The following is a 281-nucleotide window of genomic DNA, read 5'->3' as shown; positions in this document are numbered from 1 at the left end:
ATACATATACATTCATGATACATATACATTCATTATACATATACATTCATTATACACGTAAATTCATCAATAAGTTCTCGTATGCTAACATGAATAAGTAGATTTCAAGCTAAAATCCAACAATATCAATCTGTTCTACATCTCTGTGCCTTTTTAAAATAACTAATAAAGTGTACATTCAAAATGACAACCACAAAGTTTGTTTGAAGAAGACATTTTGTGTGTGTGCATGTGTGTGTGTTTGCGGGTGTGTATGTGTGTGCGTTTGCGGAAGTGTATGT

This window comes from Oncorhynchus masou, unplaced genomic scaffold (assembly GCF_036934945.1).
Source record: "Oncorhynchus masou masou isolate Uvic2021 unplaced genomic scaffold, UVic_Omas_1.1 unplaced_scaffold_4719, whole genome shotgun sequence".
Lineage (NCBI taxonomy): Eukaryota > Metazoa > Chordata > Actinopteri > Salmoniformes > Salmonidae > Oncorhynchus > Oncorhynchus masou.
The sequence above is the reverse complement of the archived record's forward strand: the minus strand, read 5'-3'. Positions refer to the sequence as shown.